This window comes from Puma concolor, chromosome A2 (genome assembly GCF_028749965.1).
Source record: "Puma concolor isolate L17-30 chromosome A2, mPumCon1.1.hap2, whole genome shotgun sequence".
NCBI lineage: Eukaryota > Metazoa > Chordata > Mammalia > Carnivora > Felidae > Puma > Puma concolor.
Window position 1 is genome coordinate 125,086,646 of NC_141668.1, and position 17,424 is coordinate 125,104,069.

Below are 17,424 nucleotides of genomic sequence, written 5' to 3' on the forward strand. Positions count from 1 at the left end.
ATCATTTTAGCATCTGCTGTCCAAATTCTATGGATATTTTAAAGTTGGTGAGTTATGATAGAACCACTTTATTCTAGCCTTCTTGTTGTTTGGTGTTTAGTAAAAGGTCAGCCTTCACTTCAGAAGGCACACTGTAAGCTAGACCAAGCCAAGGTAAATCCCAGGATGATAGTTTGAGTCAAGATAAAGGAGAGACAGGCTTAGTTGTTGATAAGATCCTTAGGTAGCTCCTGGCTCAGTACCAGAGAGAGGAAGCTCAGAGAACACCACACACAACTGCTCTCACTTCCAGCCCACTGCTAGAGCAGGCAGAAATCATAAAGCTCAAGCCAGCCAGACCACAGGTGCAAAAGCCACTGGAGACAGGAGCCTATTCCAAAGCTATGTGGCCCAGCTGTTGAAAGTGAAGGTCAGCCCAATTCATGAGGTGTCATGTCTATCACTCTTGAAGATGAACAGGAAAAAAATTGATTTCAAAAAAGTTAATATCTAATTTGGCTCTTCAAAATGGTCAGCCAGGGTGCTTTGGAATTAAAAGATTAGACTAAATGTGAGTCTAAGCTCTGATTTTATAGAGGGGGACATTCAGAACCAAGAGGAAAATGAATTATCTCAGGTTACTGAGACATCAGTACAAAGTCAGGCCAGGGGCCTGGATCTCTGGTCTCCAGTTTCTATTACATAGCACTGCTGACCTCTGTCTCTTGGCAATTTGAAGGACAAAAGTCATGTAAAAATCTAATATAGTGAGTTGCTTAATAGTAAGGTTTTGAAAAATTATATGAAGGTATAATACATAAGGAAATGCTTTCCGCTAGGTGGGTAGGATTTAGCTTGGGCCATTTTGTATCTTGAAAACAGCTTTTTGGGAAGCTAATGAGGGAAAGGACACAACAACTTTTATAAGCTTTTGCCTTTGCTTGGTTTTGAAATGCATATGCTTTTAAAAAAACTATGTTTAAACAAAGGAAAACAATATGCTTTCCTTTAAAATGAAAAAATTGGCACATTTTATGCTTTCCTCTCAAAGGATAAAACTGAGCTGCTTGTTGTAGAAGTGATAATGGATTGGAAGAACGTACAGTACCATTATATTACTGGACCTTATTGTCACCCATAGTGAAAGTTTGCAAGAAAGCAAGCCCAGGTATGGAGTATATCCCAGAAAAATTTTTTATCACAAAAAGCTGAGCTAAGTGTGTCTGGATGCAAATTGAACCCTTAACCTTAGACTCATCAGCACCACATTCTATCAGCTGAGCTATAAAACGTTCTCCTCAAGTGTCACCATCAAACACCCACATGCCCCATCATGCGATGCTGAATCCCTACAGTTCTGTTAAAAAGACACTGTTCCTGCCAGAAACAGTGAAAGCTCAAGCTGCCTAAAGCAGCCAAGCAAGCAAACACATGTTCCGCATCCTTTTACTTCCAAGCACACTGGAGAGCAAGTAAGCCATTTCCAACATACCTGAACTCAAGGGCATTCAAACATGACATTTATACTGGTCAACCAGGTGTTTGGGGATTAAAAGATTAGACTAAATGTGAGTCTAAGCTCTGATTTTATAGAGGTGGACGTTCAGAACCAAGAGGAAAATGAATTATCCCAGGTTACCGAGACATCAGTACAAAGTCAGGCCACGGGTCTGGATCTTTGGTCTCCAGTTTCTATTACATAGCACTGCTGAGCAGCACAGTCCTATAGAAATAGAATGAACATCACACATGCAAACCACCTTTATAACTTTTAGTGTAATTTTTATAATTTTACATTTCTTGTAGCCACGTTTTAAAAAGTATAGACAAGTGTAAAAACCATATGATCCTCTCAATACATGCAGAAAAAGCATTTGACAAAATATAGCATTCTTTCTTGGAAAAAACCCTCAAGAAAGCAGGGATAGAAGGAACATACCTCAACATTATAAAGGCCATATTCAAAAGACCCACAGCTAATATCATCCTCAATGGGGAAAAACTGAGAGCTTTCCCCCTAAGGTCAGGAACATGATAGGGATGTCCACTCTCACCACCGTTGTTCAACATAGTACTGGAAGTCTTGGCCTTATCAACCTGAAAACAAAAAGAAATAAAAGGCATACAAATTGGCAAGGAAGAAGTCAAACTTTCACTCTTTGCAGATGACATGATACTCTACATAGAAAACCCAAAAGACTCCACCAAAAAACTGCTACAACTGATTCATGAATTCAGCAAAGTCACAGGATATAAAACCAACATACAGAAATCAGTTGCCTTTCTATACAACAATAATGAAGCAGCAGAAATCAAGGATTCTATCCCATTTATAGCACCAAAAACCATAAGATATCTAGGAATAAACTGAAATAAAGAGGTAAAAGATCTGTATACTGAAAACTATAAAAAACTTATGAAAGAAAATGAAGAAGACACAAAGAAATGGAAAAACATTCCCTGCTTATGGATTAGAAGAACAAATATTGTTAAAATGTTGATACTACCCAAAACAATCTACATATTCAATGCAATTTCCATCAAAATAACACCAGCATTCTTCACAGAGCTAGAACAAACAATTCTAAAATGTGTATGGAACCAGAAAAGACCTAGAATAGCCAAAGTAAGGTTGGAAAAGAAAACCAAACCTGGAGGCATCACAATCCCAGACTTCAAGCTGTATTACAAAGCTGTAATCATCAAGACAGTATGATACTGGCACAGAAACAGACATATAGATCAATGGAGCAGAATAGAGAACCCAGAAACAGACCCACAAATGTGTGGCAAAATTATCTTTGACAAAGCAGGAAAGAATATCCAATTGAAAAAAGACTCTTCAGCAAATGGTATTGGGAAAACTGGACAGCAACATGCAGAAGAATGAAACTGGACCACTTTCTTATACCATACACAAAAATAAACTCAAAATGGATGAAAGACCTAAATGTAAGACAGGAAACTATCAAAATCCTAGAGGAGAAAACAGACAGCAACCTCTTTGACCTCAGCCACAGTAACTTCTTACTAGACACGTCCCCAGAGGGAAGAAAAACCAAAGCAAAAATGAGCTACTGGGACTTCATCAAAGTAAAAACCTTCTGCACAGCAAAGGAAATAATCAACAAAACTAAAAGGCAATTTTCAAAATGAAAGAACATATTTGCAAATGACATATCAGATAAAGGTTAGTATCTAAAATCTACAAAAAACTTGTCAAACTCAACACCCAAAAAACAAATAATCCAGTGAAGAAATGGGCAGAAGACATGAAGAGATGCTTTTTGAAAGAAGTCATCTAGATGGCTAACAGACACATGAAAAGATGCTCAACATCACTCATCATCAGAGAAATACAAATCAAAACTGCAATACAAATCAAAACTACTTTTCAGAATGGCTAAAATTAACAACTCAGGAAACAACAAATGTTGGCGAGGGAGCAGAGAAAGGGGAACATTCTTACACTGTTGATTGGAATGAAAACTGGTGCAGCCACTCTGGAAAACAGTATGGAGTTTCCTCAAAAAATTAAAATCGAAATGCATTATGACCCCGCAATTGAACTAGTAGGTATTTATCCAAAGGATACAAAAATGCTGCTTCGAAGGGGCACATGCACCCCAATGTTTATAGTAGTGCTATCAACAATAGCCAAATTATGAAAAGAGACCAATGTCCACTAACTGATGAATGGATAAAGAAGATGTGGTTTATATATATGATGGGATATTATTCAACAATCAAAAAGAATGAAATCTTGCTATTTGCAACAATATGGATGGAACTAGAGTGTATTTGCTAAACAAAATAAGTCAGAGAAAGACAAATACCATATGACTTCACTCATATGTGGAATTTAAGAAACAAAAGAGATGAACATAGGGGAAGGGAAGAAAAAATAAGATAAAAACAGAGAGGGAGGCAAACCATAAGAGCCTTTAAAAAAATTTTTTTAATATGAAATTTATTGTCAAATTGGTTTCCATACAATACCCAGTGCTCATGCCAACAGGTGCCCTCCTCAATGACATAAGAAACTTATAAATACAGAGAAGAAACTGAAGGTTTACAGAGGGGAAGTGGGCAGGAGGATGGGTAAGTGGTGATGGGTATTAAGGAGGGCACTTTTTGTGGTGAGGACTGGGTGTTACATGTAAGTGATGAATCACTCAGTTCTCCTTAAATCAATACTACATTATATGTTAGCTAACCTGAATTTTAAATAAAAACTTGGAAGAAAAAAATTAAAATATAAACAGGTGAAATTAATTTTTAAAATACATCCAATAATCTATTTTAATTAATCCACTGTATCCAAAATATTATTGCTTTAAATGTAATTAATATAGAAATTGTTAATAAGATATATTACATTATTTTCCTGCTAAGTCTTCAAAATCGGGGGTGTAGTTTACATATACTGCATGTGTCAATTGAACCAACCACATTTTTTTTTAAACATTTATTTATTTTTGAGACAGAGACAGAGCATGAATGGGGGAGGGTCAGAGAGAGAGGGAGACACAGAATCCGAAACAGGCTCCAGGCTCTGAGCTGTCAGCCCAGAGCCCGACGCAGGGCTCGAACTCACAGACCGCGAGATCATGACCTGAGCCAAAGTCGGACGTTTAACTGACTGAGCCATGCAGGCGCCCCCCACATTTTTGGGTCCAATGGCTATGTGTGACTTGTGGAGACTATGTTGGACTGTGAGGCTCTAGAGTCAGTGTGAAGATAAGGTCCTTCTCAGTGGGGATGTCCTGGCTTGCTGACACTGTCTAGGACAGACCTCTACACACACTTGTTTCTTTTAGGCAGTACAATTAAGAAGAACAATTCAATACCAGCCAAGCAATAACCAAAATAATTGTTTTGCAGTAGCTTTTCCTAACCACTCAATGGATTTATCTGTTCATCTTTTTAGGAAGCACATAGGAGGATAACACCTTTTGATAGGTCCACTAGAGGGGTTAGTCCTTTTCTACTTATAATCACATTTTCTCTGGCACCCCGCTGTGGTAGCAGACAACTGCATGTGCAAGCTTGGGTATAAAGGGGCTCTGTATTTTCTTCTGGTCTCTGGCCATCCTTTGAAGATATTTCATTATATACACACACCATTCTTGTAAGTGCTTGCAATTAGCTAGAGAATTATACATTTTTCCCTTGTCCCATTATCAAATACTCAGTTATTTCTAAGGGTAAAGCTGTTCTTTCTATTCACCATTTAACACCATGCAAGAAAAAGTGATTTTGCTTTGTCACTCTTGAAATTGTCTAATGCTGTTTTTGCCTCTAGACTTAGGAAAAAGGCCTGCCTTTTCTCCACAGAAAGCTAGTTTTGTCAGCAGTTACAGTTTTATTGTTGACACTGTACCTCTGTATTAGTGTTCGCACAAGGCTCATAAAGCTTAGTAACTTCATTAGTCACCAGTTAGTTTCAAATGAATTTTACTGTCATGAATCTAATGGTGCTCTTCATGGAGTAGACTCCATGTTCATAAAGGATTTCACATTTGACTGCCTGGAGCAATGGCACAGATTTGGAGTCACCAGTTCTTTAGTTACGAATTCTGATTTGAGGGAGATCCCTTAAGGTCTCTGAAGACAAACTGCTTCCTGTTGTCACTGCCTCCCAGTTCCATTGATTCCACTTTACCTGACCTCAGAGGCTGCATGCAAATGTGAGAAATGACTTGGAAATGGGACCAGAAGACTTGGGTTTCCATCGGAGATCTTCTGCATCTTGGTATAAGACCTCAAACAGGTTGCTTAAACTTTCTGTGCATCAGCTTGTTCATCTATGAAATGGGGGAAAAAGCCTCAAATCACACAGAGTTTTTTTGAGAATTAAGTGAGATAATGACATTAAAGTGGCTTGTGAACTATGAAGTGTTCTGCAAATGTCAGGAAGGAATGTTACTGAGCCGAAGAGGGGTACAGACCTGTGAAGACCATCCTCATCCTGAAACCCATTCTTGAGGTGTAATAATATTGGGATGTTGTCTTAGGTCTTCCACTTTGGAGAACATCTATTCTGCAAGGCATTGACTTAGGGAAGAGGTGAGGCCTTATGTGTACCTCAGCTGGTAGAGCAATCCCCATGATCACCCTGTTCTTTTTTTCTTCTCTACCCAAGCTTATGACATCATTTCCCTTTCTGGTTGTCATTGATGGACTTTTAATCCTGCTTTCACCTGTATTAAAAGATTGGGGAACAGCAGCATTATTATATGTTTCAAGACCAGGGTGAGTAAGATTGGCTTTATATATTCCTAGTCCTGTAGAGAAAACTTTTCTGAGTTTGGTTCATGTTGCAGGCTTGTTCTGATTGCTCATAGAAAGGATATGAATTTAGATGGCTCCATTATCTTATATTTCCAGGAAACTTTAGAGCTAACTAGCTTAATTCCTTCCCTCCCTCCATTCTTTCCTTCCTTCTTTCTTTCCCTCCCTCTCCTTAATATTAGGATAATAGCTTTTGATATTAGGGTAACTTACTAATTTGCGTACCTTTAAAAGGCTAAATTTGTTTAAGTAGTATTAACAATGTTCACCTGTAGGACTTTTGTCTGTCTGTTGAGGCCATATTTTATTCATGCTTTTTTTCTTTTTGTGGCCCAAAACCTAGTACTGTGCCTTATAACTGTCCATTGAATGAATAGCGAATAGTGATAATCAGCACTTTTGAGGGTCTAAAATGCACTGGGAACCCTTTAGAGATACTCTCACCTACTCTTCTCCCTGGCCTTATGAGCAAATAATATTGTCTGTATTTTGTAGGTAAGAAAGTCAAATGGCAGAGTACTTCAGAAATTTACCCAAGTCATGCAGTGGCAAGATGTATGGGTTTGAAATTAGTTGGTTATTGCTGCAGTGGCCATGCATTTTGTACCATATATCTGCACCTTTAAGTGCCTGCCTTCTTTTTTTAATAAAAGTAGTTCCTTAGATAATATAGCTTCTGGAAGAGGTAAAATGGCTCTAGAGCAGAACCTACAGAAAATCTCTAAGAAAGAGAGGAGTGCCTGGGTGACTCAGTTGGTTGAGTGACTTTGGCTCAGGTTGGTGGGTTTGAGCCCCACATTGGGCTCACTGCTATCAGCACAGAGCCTGCTTCAGATCCTCTGTCCTCCCACTGCCCCCCCCCCCCCGCTGCCACCGCTTATGCTCTCTCAAAAATAAATAAAAAATTTTAAAAAAGAAAGAAAAGTGTGTGACATGGAGATGAGATCCTTCTTTTCCCTACATCATATTCTACTATTAAATTTCTACTTACCTTTCACAAAAATAATGAAAATTTACCAAATACTTATGTCAGTCAGTGTTTAGTAATTTACATACGTTAAATTCTCACATTTATCTCATTAAGCAGATGCCATTATTTCTTCCTTTCTTCCTTTTCTCCTTCCTTTCCTTTCTTTTTTCTCTTTCCTTCTTTCTTTCTTTCTTTCTTTCTTTCTTTCTTTCTTTCTTTCTTTCTTTCTTTCTTTCTCCTTTTCCTTCTTTCTTTTTCTCTTTCTCTTCCTTTTCTTTCTCTCTCCTTTTCCTTCTTTCATTTTCTCTTTCTCTTCCTTCTTTTCTTTCTTTCTCTCTCTCCTTTTCCTTCTTTCATTTTCTCATTCTCTTCCTTCTTTTCTTTCTTTCTCTCTCTCTCTCTCTCTCTCTCTCTCTCTCTCTCTCAAGACATTATGCCACACAGAGAGTAAGCACTTCATCCATAGTCACAGAGCAGATCCTGGCTTAGATATAAACCTAGCTCTGTATGACTCCAGAGTGGAATCTCTTAACCACTTCATTATACTTTCACTTTTTTTTTTTTTGCCTTTATAGTCACAACCAGCAGTTACATATTAGTTTGTTTGTGGTTATTGATAATCCCTACCAGACTGTGAACTCCTTGAGAGTTGGGCACCTTGTCTTCAACATACGTATTGCCCCATACTATTTAGCTAGTGCTCAGTATGTGCTCATTTCATATTCAGTAGACACTTATTAGACTCAGCCAGATGGTCAGTCTCTCTGTAACACTAAGAAAAAAGAGAAATGATTATTCATACCTCATTGTTATCACTGGTGACATCACTTCTGTGCTGTAGCAGACACTTTTTTTTTGTCCTGTACCACATTCCCTTGACCTGCCACTAAATTCTGGTGTAGCTGTGTTGGACATTTCCCATGCATGATGTCAGCTTAAGAACCTTCCACTTCTCTCTATTCTGCCTCAAGGCTTTTTCTGAATCCTCTGAAACTCTCTTGTTTTGGGCAGCACAGAATTGTGGGGGAGTTAATGCCCCCAGGAGCAAACCTCATCCAATGAAAAGTAGAATAAATGCCTCTGCCCTTGTTCTTCAGAGAACATTCTTAGGTACATTCTACATGGTCTCTCAAGAATTGATCCCCAGCTTCACTGAACATCAGTTGTCCACTGAACATCAGTTTAACAACAACTACCCCTGTTTTTTCATACTTCTTTGTCTCACTCTCTCCATTCCCTAACTGCTGCTTTCTGGGAGTATCTCCACAATAAATTCCTTGCACCCAAATCCATATGGGCTTTTTTGGGGGTGGGGTGGGAAAGGGAAAAAAATAAGATACATGTCTGTTTGCTAATGGCTTTGTGTCAGAGGCCACATATAATGTCACATAATGTGATTAAGCTATGTGTTTGGATTAGAGTAGTTATTGCAGAGGAGATTGAGCATCAGAGCCTTAGATAAATAGTTTTAAGGTGAGTGGAGAGACAGCCTAATTTTCAGAATTGCCCTTTCCCCCTTTAAGAGTTCACAATGTGTAGCCAATTATACCAATGAAAAGGTGCAGTGCTCAAAAGGGAAGCAAGAATGAGTCAGTCAGTTTGCTGAAAACTAAGATGACCACAAATGCAGTTTACTCCATTTTTAGCAGCATTATTGATTTTGGTGTAAAAAAGACTAACCCACAGTGCATTCCTAAATCTGTGGTCCATAGCACTTGCAGTTGGTAAGTTTTATGACTCTTTTTTCTCTTGAGTCTCTGTTAAGCCTTCATTTTTTAAATATGGCAGATATGATTTTCATAATCACTGAGAAGTCACCCCACCAAAAAAAGAAGTTGATAAAGAATAGGGCAGATGGTGTCATGAAAATTATATTGAAGAATCTCCCTTACAACGATGAAAGATGCAGCAGTGAAGTACTGGCATGCATATGGGTGGCAGGAAAGGATTTATGCCTGGTGTGACTGGGCTCATAATAACTAATGTATCAACTTGTTTGAAAACTTTTTAATTAGGAAGATCAGCAGGATTTGTGGATGAGTCATGAAGAGAAGACCTTTCACTTTTAGTAAATGAGGACAGACTAAACATCAGTAGCAATAGCTGCATTTATTTCATGCCCAAGTATAAATGGCACTGTTCTAATGAAGATAAGGCCAAGGGTCTGATCTCTCCCTATATGAGCTAAATCAGGCTGCCTGGTTCCTTGGTCCTGACTGCCTTCCTCACTTCTTAGCTGCTATCACACAAAGACATGGGTCTAATGTGCTATGACATGAACTTCAAATTTAAATCTGACCTTGGCACTTATCTGTTGAGAATCTTTCACTGGTTTCCCTATATGAGCATAAAATCCAAATTCCAGATCAGAGGCCTTAAGTTTGACCCCTGTTCAGTTTGGCCCCTTCCTCTTAGCTCTATTACCTCATTAAAAAAAAAAAAAAGTTTATTTATTATTTATTTTGAGAGAGAGAGAGAGAGAGAGAGAGAGAGAGAGAATGTGTGTGAGAGAGGAAAGCATGGGGGAGGAACAGAGAGACAGAATCCCAAACAGTCTCCGTGCAGTCAGTGCAGAGCAGCACATGGAACTTGATTTTATGAACCATGAGACCAAAATCAAGTCAGATGCATAGCAGACTGAGCCACCTAGGCACCCCTCATTTTGAAGGACTCTCCCCTTTGCTCCCTGATTCAGCCAAACTATCTTCTGGTAGGTCCAGGTCTTCCCAAGCATTTTCATAATGCTTAATAAGCTGTTATTAGTACAGAATAATACAACATAATAAGCCATCATCTTATATTTTAATAAGATACTATTAACAAAAACTTATATCCTGAACTGTTAATACTATATAATAGTAATAATTTTTAAAGTTTGTTTATTTTATTTATTGATTGATTTGAGAGAGAGTAGGGGAGGGGCAAAGACAGAGAGGGCGAGAGATAGAGAATCCCAGCCAGACTCTGCACTGTCAGCACAGAGTCTGAGGCAGGGCTCAGACTCATGAGTCATGAGATCATGACCTGAGCTGAAATCAAGAGTTAGTCACTTAGGGTGCCTGAATGGCTCAGTTGGTTGAACTTCTGACTTTGGCTCAGGTTGTGATCTCAGGGCTTGTGAGTTCGAGTTCCATGTCGGGCTCCATGCTGACAGCTCAGAACCTGGAGCCTGCTTCAGATTCTGTGTCTCCCTCTCTCTCTGCCCCTTCCCTACTCATGCTCTGTCTCTCTCTTTCTCAAAAATAAACATTAAAAAATTAAAAAAAAAGAGTCAGTCACTTAACTGACTGAGTCACCCAACCATTTTTGATTACAACATTAGCAGATCTGGAATCTTAGAAAGCAAGATCTCTTGGAATATTTAAGGGGCAAAAAGAATTTTAAGCAAAGCGTTCTTTAACTGAGAATGCTCTTCCCAGAATGAGAAATGTTTGTACATCTGCTGTAGTGTTCTGAATTTGTTGATCTCCCTGAGTATGATCAGACATTACAAGATCCTAAGAAGAACAATCCAGATTTGGTGCACTGGGAACAATTAAAGTCCTCATTCCTAGAGCCTAACAAATTGTATAATGTAGCTTATTTGTTGGTTTGCTCAATGCCTATTTCTCTCATGAAGACAATGCATGTTTCCCCAGAACCAGTATAGTGCCTGACACCTAACAGATACTCCATAGATACTTGTTTCTCTCATGAAGACAATGTATGTTTCCCCAGAACCAGTATAATGCCTGACACCTAACAGATACTCCATAGATACTTGTTGATTGGCCAGTAGACAAAGTAAAATGTCCACTCTAGGGTTGGTGAACAAAAAATGTCATTTTTGGTACATAGGATAAAGTTTTAAACCCCCCAAAAGGGTTATGAGTTGGATCTGAAACAATGTAGAGAATTTCTACAAGCTTCAAATCTTCACCTCTTAAACATTGGTTGATAATTCTTATGTTGGTCTTAGCTAAAAAGGTATTGGTTTCTGTTTGGAAGTTTGTGTTGACAAATTTGCTTGTGACAAGTCTGGTGTTGGGCAGAGGTATCTTGATATTCATGGACAGCCCTGTAGCCATTGAGTAGAGTTGTCAGCATCCCCATTGGTGCAGTGGCCCACAGAATTTGGAAACTGCATTTCTCACGTTTGCTCAATTTTGAATAAACTACTAATACTAGGGTTTTTTTTTTTTGAATGTGAGTTTCACTGTTTTGAACTGGTTCTTATCAGAGTGGCACTTAGTGCTCTAGATAGTATATGCTCAATATATATTTAGTAAATGAAAGAAAGATTTACATTTTCTATTATTAATCAATGGTCTGATGACATTCAATCCCCAATTTAGTCCTTTCCTATGTTGGGTAAAGTTGACCCATGTAACCAGTAGGATGTTGTAGAAATGACAGTGTGATGTCTGAGGCTAGGTCATAAAATATATGGCTTCCTTCTTGTTCTTTCTTGGATCATTCACTCTGGGAGAAATCAGCTGCCTTGCCTGAGAATACTCAGGCAGCCTATGGAGAGATTAATGTGGTGAGACTGAAGCTGCTTTCCAATATCCATGTGTGTAAGTTATCTTGGAAATGGATCCTTCAACCCCAGTCAAGTCTTCAGATGGCTGTTGCCCAGACAACTAAGCTGCTTTTAAATTCCTAATTCATGGAAAGGAAGATAAAAAATGTTTGGTGTTTTAGGCTACTAAGTTTTGAGGTAATTTGTTTTGTGACACTAGGTGACAAATATACATAGGGATCAAAGCTGTGACTCAAACAAGACCTCATTAGAAACCAGGCCTTAATTCCATTGTCTTTATCATTCTTTACCCACTTTCCTGCTGGTACATTAGTGACCTTGCTGTATACTAAAAATGGTGATCTGATGTCAGTTACATTATTTGCTAATATTTTTCCCCATTCAGTTATTTGTCTTTATTTTGGTTATGTTTTTGATATTCAGTAGTAAGTTCATTTGAAGGTAATGTAATAAGTTATTTTCCTTTTTTTTCTTTCTGTTTTTTCAAATTGCTTCTAACTTCTTTTTTAAAGCTTTAATAAATATTTAATTAGTTTTAAAATTATTTTATTTTGTATATTTCTGTCTTTAAATACTGTAATTTATTCTGGTATAAAGTTAATTATTTTGGGGGATAACCTTCTAGCCACCTCATTACTATAAAATCTAGAATTGTTCTTATATGGTACTATGTATTTCATGGTACCACTTTAAGAGTTACAGTTGATTACATATCCTTATTCCCTTTATCTGTGCAATCTGCCACTTTGTCAAAGAAGACAGTGTACATTGGTCTGTTCTATATTAAGTCATGCTGATTACTACCTAATATGTTGTTTCTACAAATTTCTTGCCGCTTAAATTTAGATGGTTCTATTTTAGATTTTCTCTAAGCATAAAAGTCCATAGGTCTGCAACTTCATGTATCTTAGCTTATTCAGAAACTTTTAACCCACTTTCTGGCATGTAAAATATCACGTGGACTTTTTCTCTTCCTTTGGATTTATGTTTGATCAACTAACTTGCACTTGCAGAAATGTCAACAGTCAGTTTTCTTTTAATTAATATTTTTATCAAAGCTGACATTCTATCACCTTCATTTATAAGTCTATTAGTAAATTTTTCAGTAGTGTTCTTCAGGAAGAAAAAAACCCACCAACTTTTTTGAGACTTTTTAAAGCATTTCATTTAAGTAAAAAATAAAATATCCATTGTGTAAGAAATTTTGTTTGTGACAAAGACAGTTTATAATTTCTGTGGTTGGACCTTGACCCAGGAGTTCGGGAAGTCATGTGTCTGCATTTTGAATTGTTTCCAAGCAGCTACATTTGGTCACAACCTGGATGACTGGTTGTGGCATTTCACCTGCACTGTATCAGACTGGGTCAGCAGCCACTGGTGGCTCTGACAAATCCTGTCATTTGTTTTCATAAAGGCAGACTCTTCTTTTAAACATGGTGAATCTGTATCTTTTGCTCTTGCTGCTGGAAGATCTTCACCTTGAAGAAAGCCACTGTAGTGCTGTTTTATTTGTTACATTCTCTTCCTACCTTCATTAACAGAGTTTCCTAGTCACTGAACAAGATCAGCTAGTATTACATTTGATTTTATTAGTTAATTTATATTTTATTTTATCTTTTAAAGCTTTTATTTATTTATTTTGAGAGAGAGAGAGCATGAGTCAGGGAGGGGCAGAGAGAGGGAGAGAGAATCACAAGCAGGCTCTGCACTGTCAGTGCAAACTCATGAACCCTGAGATTATGACCTGAGCCGAAATCAAGAGTTGGACCCTCAACCAACTGAGCCACCCAGGCCCTGCTTATTATTTAAATTTTTAATTTTAATTCCAATACATTTAGCATACAATGAGTACAATACAGTGATTCAACAATTCTATATGTTAATCAGTGCTTATTACGATAGCACTTAATCCTCTTCATCTATTTCACCAATTCCCTTGCCCGTCTCCCTTCTGGTAAGCATCCAGTTTGTTCTCTATAGTTAAGAGTGTGTTTTGTTTCTCTTTTTTCTTTGTTCATTTGTCTTATTTCTTAAATTCCACCTACGAGTAAAATTATATGGTATTTTCTTTCTCTGATGGACTTATTCCACTTAGTATTATACCCTATAGATCTATCCATGTTGTTGCAAATGGCAAGATTTCGTTCTTCTTTATGACTAATATGCCACTGTGTGTGTGTACACATATACACACAACATCTTTCTCCATTCATCTGTTGATAGATACTTGGGTTGCTTCCATAATTTGGCTATATAAATAATATTGCAATAAACATAGGGGTACATGTATCTTCTCAAATTAGTGTGTTCATATTCTTTGGGTAAATGCCCCATAGTACAATTACTAGATCATATGGTAATTCAATATTTAATTTTTTGAAGAACCTCCATAATGTTTTCTACAGTGGCTACACCAGCCTGCATTCCCACTAATAGTGCATGAGGGTTCCTTTTTTTCTGCATCCTCATCAACGCATATTTCTTGTGTTTTTGATTTTAGCCATTCTGACAGGTATGAGGTGATATCTTATTGTGGTTTTGATTTGCATTTCCCTGATGACGAGTGACGTTGAATAGCTTTTCATGTGTCTGTTGGTCATCTGTATGTTTTTTTTTTAAAGCTTGCTTATTTATTTTGAGAGACAGAGACAAAGAGCATACATGGGAGGGGCAGAGAGAGGGTAAGAGAGAAAATCCCAGGCAGTCTCTGCATTGTCAGCATAGAGCTTGATGTTGGGCTCAAATTCACGAATCGTGAGGTCATGACCTGAGCCGAAACCAAGAGTGGGATGCTTAACCAACCAAGCCACCCAGAGGACCTGGTTATCTGTATGTCTTTAGAGAAATGCCTTTTCATGTTTTCTGCCCATTTTAATTGGATTATTTGGGTTTTGTGTGTGTGTGTGTGTGTGTGTGTGTGTGTGTGTGTGTGTGTTGAGTTGTATAAGTTCTTTATATATTTTGGATACTAACTCTTTATTGGATATGCCATTTGCAAATATCTTCTCCCATTCAGTAAGTTTTCGTCTTGCTGATTATTTCCTTTGCTGTGCAGAAACCTTTTATTTTGATGAAGTCCCTATATTTTATTTTTGCTTTTGTTTCCTTTGCTTCAGGAAACATATCTAGAAAAATGTTGCTATGGCTGATGTTAAAGAAATTACTGCCTGTGTTCTCTTCTGGGATTTTTATGGTTTCAGGTCTCATATTTAGGTCTTTAATCCATTTTGAGTTTATTTTTGTTTATGGTGCAAGAAAATGGTCCAATTTTGTTCTTTTGCATATAGCTTTCCACTTTTCCCAACACCATTTGTTGAAGAAACTTTTTCCCATTGCATATTCTTGCCTCCTTTGTCAATGATTAATTGACCAAAAAAAAAAAAAAATTGACCATATATTGTGGGTTTATTTCTGGGCTATCTATTCTGGTCCATTCATCTATGAGTCGATTTTTGTTCCAGTACCATACTGTTTTGATTACTATAGCTTTGTAGTGTATCTTGAAATCTATCAGCTAGTATTTAAAAAAATTTCTTTTAATCTTTATTTATTTTTGTGAGAGACAGAGACAGAGTGTGAGCAGGAGAGGAACAGAGAGAGAGGGAGACACGGAATCTGAAGCAGGCTCCAGGCTCTGAGCTGTGCACAGAGCCCTCTGTGGGGCTTGAACTCAAAACTGCAGGATCATGACTTGAGACACCCAGACGCTCCTATTAGCTAGTATTTTAACAGTGCCTTTCAATTAGGAGGAGAGTTGTTTCAATTGATTTGTATGCTTTTCTCTTCCTATTAACACCTAGTGTATCTGGTACTTTAATTGTTAAAGCAACATTCTATGCCCTGTTTTGTATCATCTCACAATTAGTCTGCATTTTTCAAACCAACACTATTTTGTTTTCACAGGGTCTTTGAACATGGTGCTTCCTCTTTGCTCCTTTCTCCTTTCACCAGTTTAGTAACTATTCATCTATCATATCCAAGTTGAGGCATCACTTGCTCAAGAACAGTTCAGGTACTTATATATTCTAAAAAGATCATTTTTAGTATTCTAATTCTCATTAATTTGTATGATTATTTAATGTTTAACTCTCCTTCTAGACTACTCATTCCACGAGAACAAGTACTAACTGGATCTGGCTTGACCCAACATTTTATCTTTTTTCCTCCCAATATTGTATCTTCTGCATCTAGTACCATGCCTTTTACATGTTAGCAACCAAATATTTGTTCAACAAATGAATTAATGAATGCTTCCTCAATTATACATGTGGAAACTGAGACAAAGAATTCTTTTTTTTCTTTTCTTTTAATTTTTTTAAAAAATTTACGTCCAAATTAGCATATAGTGCAACAATGATTTCAGTAGATTCCTTAGTGCCCCTTACCCATTTAGCCCATCCCCCTCCCAAAATCCCTCCAGTAACCCTCAGTTTGTTCTCCATATTTAAGAGTCTCTTATGTTTTGTCACCTCCCTGTTTTTATATTATTTTTGTTTCCCTTCCCTTATGTTCATCTGTTTTGTCTCTTAAAGTCCTCATGTGAGTGAAGTCATATATTTGTCTTTCTCTGACTGACTAATTTCACTTAGCATAATACCCTCCAGTTCCATCCACATAGTTGCAAATAACAAGATTTCATTCTTTTTGATTGCCAAGTAATACTCCATTGTATACATATACCACATCTTCTTTATCCATTCAGCCATTGATGGACATTTGGGCTCTTTCCATACTTTGGCTATTGTTGATAGTGCTGCTATAAACATTGGGGTGCATGTGCCCCTTCAAAACAGCATCCTTGTATCCCTTGGATAAATACCTAGTAGTGCAATTTCTGGATTGTAGGATAGTTCTATTTTTAGTTTTCTGAGGAATCGCCATACTGTTTTCCAGAGTGGCTTCACCAGCTTGCATTCCCACCAACGATGCAAAAGAGATCCTCTTTCTCCACATCCTCACCAACATCTGTTGTTGCCTGAGTTGTTAATGTTAGCCATTCTGACAGGTGTAAGGTGGTATCTCATTTGGTTTTGATCTGTATTTCCCTGATGATGAGTGATGTTGAGCATTTTTTCATGTGTCAGTTGGCCATCTGGATGTCTTCTTTGCAGAAGTGTCTATTCATGTCTTTTGCCCATTTCTTCACTGGATTATTTGTTTTTTGAGTGTTGAGTTTGATAAGTTCTTTGTAGATTTTGGATACTAACCCTTTATCTGATATGTCGTTTGCAAATATCTTCTCCCATTCTGTGGGTTGCCTTTTAGTTTTGCTGATTGTTTCCTTCGCTTTTTATTTTGATGAGTTCTCAGTAGTTCATGTTTGCTTTTGTTTCCCTTGCCTCTGGAGATGTGTTGAATAAGAAGTTGCTGCGGCCAAGATCAAAGAGGTTTTTGCCTGCTTTCTTCTCAAAGATTTTGATGGCTTCCTGTCTTACGTTGAGGTCTTTCATCCATTTTGAGTTTGTTTTTGTATATGGTGTAAGAAAGTGGTCCAGGTTCATTCTTCTGCATGTTGCTCTCCAGTTTTCCCAGCACCACTTGCTGAAGAGACTGTCTTTATCCCATTGGATATTCTTTCATGCTTTGTCAAAGATTAGTTGGCCATAAGTTTGTGGGTCCATTTCTGGGTTCTCTATTCTGTTCCATTGATCTGAGTGTC